Source organism: Rosa rugosa, chromosome 3 (genome assembly GCF_958449725.1).
Source record: "Rosa rugosa chromosome 3, drRosRugo1.1, whole genome shotgun sequence".
Lineage (NCBI taxonomy): Eukaryota > Viridiplantae > Streptophyta > Magnoliopsida > Rosales > Rosaceae > Rosa > Rosa rugosa.
In genome coordinates this window covers 882,952-895,331 of record NC_084822.1, presented here as the reverse complement: position 1 = coordinate 895,331, position 12,380 = coordinate 882,952, and positions in this window count along the sequence as shown.

Below are 12,380 nucleotides of genomic sequence, written 5' to 3'. Positions count from 1 at the left end.
CCATTTTTCTCCATCATTTTATGGACCTAACACTTATTTCATCATCATCTACTCCAATGTACCTAAAAATAAAAATTGAATTAAAAATCGATTAGTTAAGGAATTAACTAAGCAAAATATGAGGAATTAGCTATTAAAATATCACATTAAAATGCTCCTATCAGAACACTCGGGTGATAGGCTGCAGGAGGATCTGTAAACAGTCCTCTATGGTTCGATGGGGGTTGTGAAAAGTACACGTAGCGGAAGATTTACATGAAATCTTATCTCTTTGCACAAGACGAGCATGTCTGGAACATCGTTGAAAATGGCTGGAAGACACCGGTGGTTTTAAGCAAAGGGGAAGGATCTTCCACAACCATCCCAAAGCTAAGGAAGGATTGGATAGAAGAAGAGGTACGTGTTCTTCAAGCTAATTTCAAAGCCAAGAATAGCATATTCACAGCTCTATCTGAACGAGAGAAGCTTCAGATTAGTCACTGTGATACTGCTAAGCAGGCTTGGGATCTGCTTCAGACTACCTATGAAGGCAACAAAAAGGTATGGGTTCAAAAACTGCAAAGTCTAATCTATGAGTTTGAAACTATGGCTATGGGAGATGATGAAACTATAGATGATTTCCATGGTAGAATTCTAAAAATTGCTGGTCAGTGTCGAAGTTTGGGAATACCATTTGAAGATGACAAACTTTTCAAGAAAATACTGAGGGCCTTGCCTTAAAAGCTTCACTCTAAGGTCACTAGTATTGAGGATTCATTTGACATTGATGTCTATCCTCTTGATGAGCTTATCAGGAATCTCAAGACCTATGAGATGAGGTTGAAACCTAAGAAGAAAACTAAGGGTGTAGCTTTCAAGGCTGTGAAAGGGGTAGAAGAGGAATGTGAAGACCCGAAATTTCATTAGATAAATTTTTGTAATTCAATAATTGTCTGGATATTTGAATTATGAATATTGAGACAATTTCGTGAGTCGTTGTGCGAGAGATTTGATTTCTAATCAATTATTTTCGAAAACGAAAGTTATTTAGGGGCTTGTAGAAATTGACTTTTTATACGTTCAAAATTTGGGAAAACTTCCTTCATGAAAGTTGTAGAACGCGTCGATACGACTTCGTAGACATGTGGAATACGAAAATCGGAGTTCATATGATTTAATTATGATTTTTTTTAAAAGTTTCCAATTTGGTATAAAGCTTCCATTTTTGGAAATTTCCAAAAATATTTTCATTTTTTCCCTTTTGGGAAACTCAGTTTTTTTCTCTCTCTCCCAAGCCGCGTCGGCCTCCTCCCTTCGCCGGCGTCGTTCTTCCTCTTCCGGCCACCTCTGGACGAGCAACCACGTCCAGCAGCTTCGCCTCACTCCTCTGAAGCTGTCTGTGGCAGCCTTGTGCCATCTTGTGGCCGGTAGCCTTCGTGGGAAGCTCGACCCAATTTGGGTCCAAAATCGAGTCAACGCCCGATTTTTCGGCCAACATTCTTCGAGTTTCTTGGTGTAGACACCATAAATTTAATGAAAATAAATTCATTAAATAATTCGGTCAACATTCAAAATTATGACCGAACAAATTTAGTCGGCATGTGGGTCCCACAAAATGTGCTCATGGCTTGCGAGTAAGCAAAACCAAGCAGACTCAGAGAATGACACGTGGCGGCATATGAAAGGCCCGACGACAATAAATAAAGTTGTTCCGACTTAGTCAGCTGATATTAAAGTGGATCAATCAAAATAAAGTAATTGATTTCGAGCCAAATCAAGCATTAAATTTAGTCTGCTGATTAGATGTCAATTTATTTAAATTGATAATCAAGACGAAAATCAGTCATCAAATTAATTGGTTAAATTCCTTAATAGTTATGATTAAATCGGTTAATTAAAACTGATTGATTTAATTATGCTATTAACGAAATACAATTAAAATCAAATCATCAAATTAATTGGTTAAATTCCTTAATAGTCGTGATTAAATCGGTTAATTAAAAACTGATTGATTTGATTATGCTATTAATGAAAACCAATTAATTACGTGTCATTAAGTCATTCCAAATCAAGAGAAACGTCGACACTATAAATACCCCTTCTAAAATCAAGAGAAGGACCTTCAGCCAAAAAGAGAAGAAAATACTCTCAAAGTTTCTGAAGCCTCCCAAGCTAGTGTGAAGAACCCTCAAGCTGCCAAATAGCCGGTTCCTCACCAACCTCAAATCAAAACATTTGTCACGTGTCAATTCTCGTGATCATCGTACCACTCAAGATCAAGCGTCAAGCCCTTGGGTGAAGTTCATATCGAATCAGAGGATTACCAAAGATTGTACCCCGCACTTAAATTAATAAAATTATTATTTTGTACACGTGTTTGCATTTTGTTTGCTTTCAGATTCTCGTGTTTACACTTGGCTTGTTGAACTCGCCTTGAGCTGCTGAACAAGCCTTACGAAGGATCGGGCCAAGTTTTTGAAGTTTTTACGTTGATTGGAGCTTCGCCGGTTTCTGGAAAATTTCCGGCCAAACCCAACTGTTCTAGGTAATTTCTAACCACTTCCTTTCATTTTCAGACTTCATGCTAGTTAAGAAAGTTGTTAAGGTTGAAGAGATGAAGAAGAGCAGCTCGGCCCCGACACCATTGGTGGTGGTCGGCGGCGGCACTGTCTCTAATTCCGGCGCCCGTTTCCGGCCACCTCCGGGGGTCACAAGAGCAGTTTCTGTACATTTTTAGATTCTATATTTCAGTACGATCATTTTGATATATTATACGCAATTTTTGGATATTGTATGATTAAGTTATGAATTTTTATGTTTCGATAAATTTCGATTGTTCGATTTGTGATCTGTGAAGATCAGACCGTCCGATGGACTTGTAGTTTTGATATGTTGATCGTATGACTGTCCCGATGACTTTGCTTGGTCATGGGCGAAGATCCGAACGTTGGATCTTCGTATAATTGTGAAATGGTGATTTGGAAGGAGAATCGTGAGAATCTGACCGTCGGATTTTAGTATAATTTTCTGGAGATGTTTGTAAGGACGATTCAGGAAGATCCGACCGTTGGATCTTCGTGATAATTTTGGAGGATCATCCTAAGGGCGATCCGTGAGGATCAGACCGTTGGATCATCGTTTTATTTCGATCCGACCGTTGCATCATCATTTAATTTCGATCCGACCGTTGGATTGCTATATATGTGTGGTTTATGAATGATTTGCTAAGTTAAGATCGTATTGGATTAGGTGATTGACGGATTGATTTGGCGGACGATTTGTGAAATTGTTGTTTGAGCTGTTAAGAAGACGAAGCTGGATTAGAGGTGAGTAAATCGCACATGGTTCATTTACGAACCGAAATTCAGTGATTTGTAGTCAATTGTGACTGTGTGGAAATTTTTTTTAAGAAAATAAAGATTTGTTTGAAATAATATGAACTTGATCGACTACGGTTCATACGGCTACGGCTCACAGGTAAGGAAAATGAATTTAAGTATAAAATGAATTTCTTGTTTCTAATGCTTGTGAACTATAGATGGTAATAGTAGTCATTCCTGTGAGGGTGACTACATATATATATTTACGTGAAATATATATTGGATGGTGTGACATTTGGGGAAGTGTGGAATTGATTTGATTGATTTACGATTCCAAGCTTTACTCTTTCAAAAATATAAATCATCGTATATTGTTGAGTCTATTTCGATGAAGAGTAATTGAGAAAAGTGTGAAATTTGAGTCGTGTGGACTAGTTGAATAATAGAGTCGAGTATTCTAATCACATTGATGATTGAAGCAGTTATTCATAAGCGTGAACCTTGGCCAAGGTGACACATTACGATTCAACGAGTTAGCGTACTCGTGATCATGAATATACTTGAAGTATGACATGAAAGCAGCGAGTGGAATTACTCATGATCATGAATACATAATTATTGTATAAAATGGGTTGAGTGGTGAGGATGAGTCTTGCTTGAACATGGTTTAGAAATTGAGGTTGAATTGAAAATTATGCTAAGAATGCTTGAGTTGTTATCTCTAACTTAAACTGTGCAATTTCTAAGTTTACTCATACGAGCTTTCAGAAAGCTTACCGGGTTTGTGTTGTTGCAATCCCGGTACACTATTCAAATGGTGTAGCGGATAATCCTGCAAGTTAGGATAATCAGGGCGGAGACCGAGCTGGTTAAGGGTTGCAGCATTTACTTTATTTCCTTCTATTGTGAGGTTTGTTACGCTCAATTAGAGCTTTACAATTTTACTTTGTAAGAGTGAGTTGTAATAATTAACTTAAGGTTTTGAGATTTGGAATTTGAGTGTCGTGTGGTGTGGTTGTTTATGTAAAAAATTCAGAACGTTTATTTGATTAAGTTATTTAATTCATGTTTCGGATTTTGAATTTGTTATTCAAAATTCGGGGCGTGACAGTTTGGTATCAGAGCGTAAGGTAAATATTCAGTGATGTGTCAATACTTTCCGAGTGATACCCGTCTGCAGCGGATCCCCATCGTGTGCTCTTTAGTATTGACAAATTCATTGGGTATGTGAGAGCGTTAGAAGTTGTCTAAGACGTTAGGTTGTATTAGGAGTTGTGAGTTACCCTGGACGTGTTAGTAACTTGGTTGATATGGACATGTATTTGACTTATGCTATGTTTAAGTATTATACATATATTTTCCAGGTATGCTATGTTCATGAGGAAATGGATTTGGTGGGTGGCGAAGGTAGAGGTCGAGGCAGAGACCGCGGTAGGGGCAGAGGTAGAGACAGGGTTCCTCCTGTCGAGATGCACGAGGACGAGGAGGAGGTGCCGCTAGTCGAACCGCCTGCTCCACCGGTGGATATGTTACATCTAGCAAAGTTGGTCAAGGAGGTCTCCAATCTTGGAGTTGTCCCTTTTAAGGGAAGTACAGATCATTTAGAGGCTGATCAGTGGATCAGAAATTTGCAGAACTGTTTCTGGATAGTCATCTGCACTAGTGTTGAGAAGAAGGACATCGCCACCTTTATGCTCTGGTGGGATTTTGTTGAGAGGAGTGAGGACGTGACTGCCATGTCCTGGGAGGAATTCGAGAGTCACTTCAAGGAAAAGTACTTTCCTAGGTCCGTTGTGGAGCGATTGGAGAAGGAGTTTCTAGAGTTGACTCAGAGGAATATGACCATTCGGGATTACGAGGCAGAGTTCTCTCAGATGTATCGCTTCGTATGACCATGGGATACTGAAAGGTTAGCTATGCACTTTCTGCGAGGGCTGAATGAGAACCTTACGGTTACAGTAGCATCATTTGAGTTGGTAACTGTGGCACAAATGGCGGCAAAGGCAATGGTACTAGAAGAGGCGAACCCACCTCCTCGGATTGGTCAGACAGCTATGAGAGACTTTCGGGACAGAGGGAAGGCTATAACAGGGAACAGTGGTTCGACGAGACATTAGGCTGGGCCCTGGAAGAGGCAACAGACCCGCTTTCACCAGCAGGCTCCAGCCAAGGCAGGCTATCATCACCAGGCTCCAGTTAGGATAGTACCGGTCACGCCAATGATATGTTATAACTGTGGGGAGGCAGGCCATGTCGCCAGAGGATGCACTAAACCGAGGAGTATGGCATGTTACAAATGTGGGTTGGAGGGGCATTTAGCTAGAGAGTGTACCCAACCTCAGAATAGGGTGCAGGGAAACCAGCAGAGGCTACTCCCACCTGCACCTGTGAGAGTCTTCGCTATTGGCCAGAAAGGCACCGGAGTGGAAGGTACTCTATCTGTTTATAACTATCTAGCAAGAGTTTTGTTTGATACGGGAGCCTCTCATTCCTTCATATCTAGTTCTGTGGTAGATGTTTTGGGTTTGACTGCTACACCACTTACTAGATCTTTGTGTGTTACTTCGCCGCTTGGCATCTCTCTTAAGCTTGGTATGTTGTGTGATGATTGCCCTATTGGGATTTGTGATAGAGAGTTTACTGCTTCTTTGATTTTAATTTCGGATCGCAAATATGATGTGATTTTGGGTATGGATTGGTTGAGCCCGAACCATGTAGTAATCGATTGCTTTAGGATGATTGTGTCATTCCATGTTCCTGGACAACCAGTGTTTAATTACCGTTGTCTGAAGTCCGACATTGCCATGAGGGCGGGGATTTTGGCTCATATCGAATCAGAGAGTAGCGCTTCTAGCAAGAGTACTGTTCTGCCTTGTTCAACCATTCTACTGGATCTCCTCCACTGAAAACACTGAAATCCAGTCTCATTTGCTTCATTGTTGGAAGATTTAGATTTAGATCGAGATAGGGTGGTGTGTATGGATGAGGACGTGCTTGGAACAATGGGTTGGGATAAATGGTGTGAAATATTGGAACAGATTGTGGGGTACTTTGGGGGTAATGGTTGTTGGTGAAATGGAGCAGAATGGTGAGTTCAATTTTATGAGTATGGTGATTGGGATACTTGAGCAGTGGTGGTTGTTGCAAATGTGGATGGTGCACTATTCAATTATGGTGTAAATTTATGTGTGTAAGTAGGTGCTACAAAACTTGGGGTAGTATTATTAGGAAAATTATGCATAGGATCAAATTTCATATACAAAACACTAAGCATCTGAGCCATTGAGCCATGTGCAATTGAGTATGCGCTTCACGCGCGACGACTTTTCTTTCTTCTGCAATTCCTTCACAGATCTATACTGTACAACCACCATCATCGACGGTGACTTCTCCACTGGTTCAGCACTCTGCTCCTGCTCTGGCAACGGCGACCCCTCCCGTCTTCACCTTCTCCGCCATCCCGCTGAACAGTGGCGGAGAGGACTCTATGTCAGTAAATCAAAACAAACGGTACCGAGCAAACGATGCTCTCTGCGACAAATTCACGGCGGCGCAAACCACTGATGCTGAACATGCATCTCCGCTACAGGTCTCTTCCCCGGACTCGACTAGCTATGCTGCTCGTCATCTCAACCCGCTTAGCCACTATGGCAAAGCTGCAATCGAAGATTTTGCAATGACTGAAGAGGATTACACTATCACTGAAGGTACTATTGCTCCAAATATCTGTTTCTCTTAGAGAATTAATGATAAATTGGATATTGAATGGAGATGTGCTGTTATTGTGAAACTGATGGGAAAACCAAATGTCAAGAATGCCTATACATTTATGCATAGTGGTCTCAAACGAAAATGGAACTCTCAAGGTCCATGGCAGCTCATTGACTTGCCCAATGACTTCTACATAGTCAAATTCACTCTGGAATCTGATCTTAATGTTGCCTTATGTGGAGGTCCTTGGATTCTTGCTGGACAGACCTTGGTTGTCCAAAAGTGGCGTCCTGCATTTGATCCCAATAATGAAAAAATAAACAATATGGCTGTATGGGTGAGAATTTTGGGCATACCTGTTAGATATTTCAAGGATTATACACTTAAGGTGGTGGGGAAAATTCTGGGAATTGTCATCAAAATTGACAAGTTAACTTTAGCTCAAGCTCGAAGAAAATTTGCTAGAATTTGTGTTGAAATTGATCTGCAGACACCTTTGAAACCTTTTGTGGAGATTGAAGGAGTTGCCTATGGAATTGTTTATGAGGGAATATCGCAAATTTGCTTCAATTGTGGTTGCTATGGACATGCCAAAGCTAATTGCCCTCATTCTGCTCCTTCTATGCCTGTTCCTGCTGCTGAAAACCATATGAATTCTGAAACTTCCAGGTCTCCAGATTCTACTGCAACTAACTCTTTTCAGCATCCTACGAAAAATTCTTTGTCTACCAAAACCAACCATCAGTCTAATGACATGGAAAATGCTGATAAGAATGTACAGGCAACTCAAACCGGCCACGGACCATGGATGCTTATGTCGTACAAAAACAAGAAAGCCAACTCTAGCAAGATTCCGGCTAACAGCGCCCCTGTGCAATCTGGTTCGAGATTTGCATTACTTGAGACATTTATTGAAGGTGAGGGAAATGCTCTTAATGAGGTACAACCTACTCCTGTTGATTCTTTGGATGTTACAGACAATTCTGAACCTGCAGTGGTGCGTATGTGGAAACAAGTTCAAAAAAAAAACCAATATGATCACTACTGACAATGTGCAGCATGCTTCTACATCCAACAAAAACACTTCATTTGGCAAACCTTCTGGATCTCAGAAAAAGCCTCTCAAAGACATAACCAAGGGAAAGACTAGTTTGAGACCATTTGCTCCTAAATTCAATCTGGGAAAAAGATCTACTCAATCTTCTAGAAAACACATTGTGGCATCTTTAGCGCAGAAGTCTAAACCAGCATCTCAGCCTATATCCATTGATAAAAATCAGTCTTCAATTTCTTCCAGCTCAATTCAAGATCCACATCCCGCATCCAATTTCTCTGCCAAATTTGGGAATTGCCCTCCTGAGAGCTATACAAATTTGGAGTCAACTTGCACTGAAATGGATTCGACTAATGGTGGTTCTACTAGCAATGGCCAGGTGTGTTCTGTCCTTGCTTCTGATAACTTGAACAACATGATTTCTATTGTCTCTGGTGAGAATACCAACCTATCCCCCAACGTGGAGGATATGGTTGATAATTGATTTTGGGTCTCCACCCTCTTTTTACCTGCTTCCCAAGGATTAAAGTTCTTACGTCCCGTATCTCAATTTACCGATCTACTAGTCTTTTGGATGGTAAACAGGAATTACTTTCACCTTTACTTTGTTTTAATACTTGTGGTGGCCCTAAATGGTTGACTTTTGTTCGGGTCAAAATTTGAGAAAGTTTCTTTCATGAAAGTTGTCGAGGACTTAAATCGAGCGCGTGCATATGTGGTACGTAATAATCGAAGTTCTTATGCGAAAGTTATGAGTGAATTAAGAAAGTTACTGTTCATGGTAGAAATTTATATAAATAATGAAAATTTACTGTGGTAGGTTTCCAAATCCGGAAACCCACCTTTCTCTCTCCTCTCCCCCGATCTCTCCCCTGTCCTCTTCGGGCGATTCCTTATCCCCTTCGATTCGCCACCGTCCGGCCATTAACCGGCGGGCAACCGGCCACCACGTGATCGCCTCTTCCTCCTCTTGACGCTAGTGCCTTTGGGTTTCGGCGATTTGGCCGGAAAACCCGAATCGAAGCAAAGAACCTCACGGGAGCAGTTTGAGCTTTTCCGGCGATTCAGCCATTTCCAGCCGTTTCCGACCACCAAATTGGGACCGTAGGGGCGCCTCAAGCCGGTGATCATTTCCCCTAAGGCCTTTCACTTCAATTTGCAGTGTGGAGGTCGAATCGACGATTGCAAATTCTAGGGTTCGGAGGTTTTTCTGGGTTTTCTTCACCAGCCAATTTCGAATGCTTTAAGGTAAAATTGGAATGTGATGTAGTTGAGAAAATTGTTGGGTCTGGTGTGATGTTGCTGCGGCCAAAATTTGGTGGCCATCGAAGGTGGTGGCCGCCGGCGCGACTGTGGGTCGCGCGTGGAGGCGCGTAGGGCAGCTTTCTAATTTCAATTTTGAGCCTATTAAATCCTATAAATGATGTAGAGCTTTGATATGAAGTTTGGTGAAGATTAGGGAAGTTTTGAATCGATTATAAATTCTTGGAAATTCAGAATTTTGGTTATCGATTTATGAGAATCCGACCGTCGATTTCTCTCGAATCTGCCCTAGAACTTGTAAATTAATGAAATGGTCTTGGTGGTATAGTTTGGGGTTAGATCGGAGAAGGAAATAGAGATGTTGGTCTAAAAGGATAGATTTTGGGAATCGTATTTAATTACCGAATTGTTATTCACGGAATATAATTGTGTACAGGGCAACGTACCGAGCTCTTGCTCGATGAAGGAACTCGTATACGTGATCGTCAGAATAGTACTGTGAGTGGACTTTTGTTTTAAATAATGATGCATGCGCTTATTTTCTTGAATTAATGCTTTATTTAATTAACAAATTACTTTTCGAACATATGAATTGATTTCGGAATTTGATTTCGGTTTATCTCGTGGATTTGCTTTCACTAATGATTTTCAGAGATTGATTACGATTTATCTCGATTATGACTTGCGGATATTATTTTGTTATGCTCGGATTCGAATTTATAATTTATGTTGATTTTCGACGAATTATTTTCCGAGGTGATTTCCGGAATTTCGTATTATATTTCTATTTGTCGATTTGAGATTTTTAAAGGATTTTCGAAATGGGATTTCGATAGAGTTATATTTCTTATTTATTTATCGACTTTCGGATTTGGCATTGAGAATGCCTTGATGATGATTTTGGAATTGGTTTTGTTTCGGTTTACGAAGATCATGTTTTATTATTATTTCTCTTCTATTTATTTTTGAACTCGAGATTATCTTGGCGTGTGGGACACGTCGTTGGAAATTCATTTGTGAGAGTTGGGGAAGCTTTATGGATTTATGTGGTTTTCGGATTTTCTTTTGCCATACTTTGGGTGACTATTATCATTGCTAGCATTGATCTTCCGCCTTTGTGGTGAGGTGATGGGATCACGGAAGCCCGTCCGCCTTTGTGGCGCTGGTTACTGTCTTTGTGACAGTAATGCTGAAGCCCAGTATCCTAATCGCTACACTTAGTGGCGTGTGGGTATATAACGGGAGTATATGGGAGTACTTTAGCCTGGGAGGCGATCACCCAAGCCTAGGAGGCTCATTCGTATGGCTATCTTCTTCCCCTACTTTTATATTATTTCTGGGCTAGCGGGGTCTAGTCCGATGATACGATACTCAGCGGGTTTGAATTACAGTTTCCTGATTTTAAGAAATAAAGTTTTACAAACGTTGCATGCATCGAGGTTTTATAAATTTAAATAAGTGGGAAAGTATTTAAGTTTGCTTCATTTAAAACATCTTAATTATTTTATTTTGTCCACTCACACTTACGTGATTTTCAATACTTTCCCCTGGGCCCTTCGGTTTCAAATGCCTAGTTTGCAGGCGAAATTAGTTGAGGTCGGGTGTACATGGAATTGAGGCATAGTCAACAGCATGGCTTCCGCGTTTTCCTTTGAATTAGGTTTTCCTTGTTTACCCTTTTTATTAGAATTTCTCTGATTACTTGTGGGATTAATGTTATTCAAGTTGCGTTTTGTGTTATGTGAATTGGACGATGATGTGATTTGGGGAGCAGGGTGGCTCCAGGAGAATAAGGATGAGTGGTTTAGAAGTGTAAATGTTTTCTACAGGTTTTGGGTAGTCCATTTTTAGGAGAAGTTCTGCCAAATTTTTGGACTACCCAAAAATCCGGGGGCGGGTCCTGTCAAAAGTTCTCTTTTGGAATTCTAGAGGTGCCGGAAGTGAGAAATTTAAATCTAACATTGCAGATCTTGTTAAATTACATTCAGTTGATATTTTGGCTGTTTGTGAACCCCGTGTCCAGTTTTCTAAAGTTAAAGATTCACTCTTATCTCCTGGATTCTCTGATTATATCATTGTTGAGGCCAATGGATTTTCTGGTGGTATTTGGCTCTTTTGGAAATCTAATCTCCTTCAGATCCATTATGTAGATAAAAATTGTCAATCAATCACAGTTAGAGTGACTCACTCTGGTGGTATCACTTGGATGCTTACTGTGCTTTATGCTAGTCCTACTAACTCTGTTAGAAGCAATCTATGGAATTATTTTGATCACCTGGTTTCAACACATAAGTTGCCTTGGATTTTTATTGGTGATTATAATGAGCTTTATTCTTCTGCTGACAAATTTTTTGGTTCTATGTGTGGAAGAATTGGAGGGCTTAAGCAATGGGCTGATCATAACGTCTTAATTGATATGGGATTCATTGGGTCCAACTTTACTTGGTCCAATAATAGAATTAAAGAAAGGCTTGACAGAGCTTTTTGCACTTGTGATTGGAGAACTTATTTTCCTGAAGCATTTATAAGACATTTGGCTAAAATGAAATCTGATCATTGTCCTATTCTATTACAGCTTCATTATAATAATTCTGTGAATAGAGCTGCTATCCCCTTCAGATTTCAGGCTATGTGGATGACTCACAATGATTTTGCCCCTTATGTGAATAATACCTGGAAAAATTCTCGTGGTTCCTTTGTTGAAAAAACCCAAGATCTATCCCATGCTCTTCTGGACTGGAATCAAAACACTTTTGGCAATGTCTTAAAAAAAAAGCGACAGTTACTTGCTCGCATTGGTGGAATTCAGAAAGCTACTGACAGGTATAGCAATCCCTTTCTTCTCAAACTTGAAGCTAAGCTTTTGATTGAGTATGAAACTTTGAGAGACCAGGAAAATCTTTTTTGGAAACAAAAATCCAGAAATAAGTGGTTACAAGGAGGTGACAGAAATACCAAATTTTTTCACTTGAGTACTCTTGTGAGGAGGCGGAGAAATAAAATTGAAGGATTATTTGATGAAAATGGGGTTTGGCAAACTGACACAGATTCTT